Here is a 780-nt window from a genome sequence, read left to right as displayed (position 1 = left end):
AAGTGACGTGAGGGCTGACGCAGAGCAGGGGCAGAAACTCCAGAAAATTAGTCTGAAATCCAAAAACACACACGCTCATCCACACACAAACGCATAACACCCTCCAGACAAAAGCAACGCGGAGGGGAGGGAATCTGGGGGCGAGCGGGGAGGAGGCGGCTTCGGGGAGATGCCACTGGCCGCGAGCAGACAACAGCAGCTTGTGGGAGTTCACACACGCGCGCACACACACGCACACACCCCGGCCGTGTGGACACGCGCGTGCGTGCGTGTGTGCACTCAGACCCAGGTACCTCTGGGACGGACCGTTCCGCCGCTCGACGCCTCTCGGCCCCTAGTTCCCACGGAGGTCTCTTCTGCCACTGCAGTGGAGACTGTCACCCTTTTTAAAACGAAAACCGGGCTTGGTTCAGCCTGAAAAATGCGCTGATTCTTATTATAGGAACCTCCCTCCCTCGCCCTCCCCGCTGCGTTCTCCTTTTCCTCTCCGCCTAAAGGGGACGGAGCTAGCCCCAAATAAATAACACTGGGGACGCACCGGACGCGCCGCGCGCTGGCAACCGGGGGCCACTGCCCCTTTCTGGCCTCCTCCCTAGGAGGACCCTCGGGAGAGTCTTTCTGGGGTGCTTGTGCAGAGGGAGGGGAGTGTCCACACGGAACTGGGCTCTCTGCGTGGGTCTCGTTCTGCCCCGCTCTTCCGTCACACACCCGCGAAATGGAGACGCGCGAGGGCGAAGGTGCGCGCCCGGTGAGTGCAGGGCTTTCCACCGCGCAGCAGCG

General features: G+C 62.1%; 1 protein-coding gene and 1 long non-coding RNA gene across 3 annotated transcripts in view; one reads left to right on the top strand and one right to left on the bottom strand.

Annotated features, from left to right (window-relative positions):
* The window catches only part of Ntrk2 (neurotrophic receptor tyrosine kinase 2), a 385092-nt gene extending 384395 nt beyond the window's left edge, over positions 1 to 697 (bottom strand). The window contains exons 1-2 of one of the 2 annotated variants that reach the window (XM_010605519.3): positions 539 to 697; positions 294 to 382 (exon numbers count right to left, since the gene is read on the bottom strand). The gene's annotated coding sequence lies outside the window, so the exon portion shown is untranslated. The remainder of the gene's footprint in view (positions 1 to 293; positions 383 to 538) is intronic. The other variant, XM_010605520.3, reaches the window with a different exon arrangement.
* Positions 1 to 780, top strand: part of LOC117284176 — a 19551-nt gene that overhangs the window by 763 nt on the left and 18008 nt on the right. The window lies entirely within an intron of this gene.

This window comes from Fukomys damarensis, unplaced genomic scaffold (genome assembly GCF_012274545.1).
Source record: "Fukomys damarensis isolate Sample0158 unplaced genomic scaffold, DMR_v1.0_HiC HiC_scaffold_4, whole genome shotgun sequence".
In the NCBI taxonomy this organism is placed as follows: Eukaryota; Metazoa; Chordata; class Mammalia; order Rodentia; family Bathyergidae; genus Fukomys; species Fukomys damarensis.
Note: the sequence above shows the minus strand (reverse complement) of the source record. Positions and strands in the feature narration are given on the sequence as shown.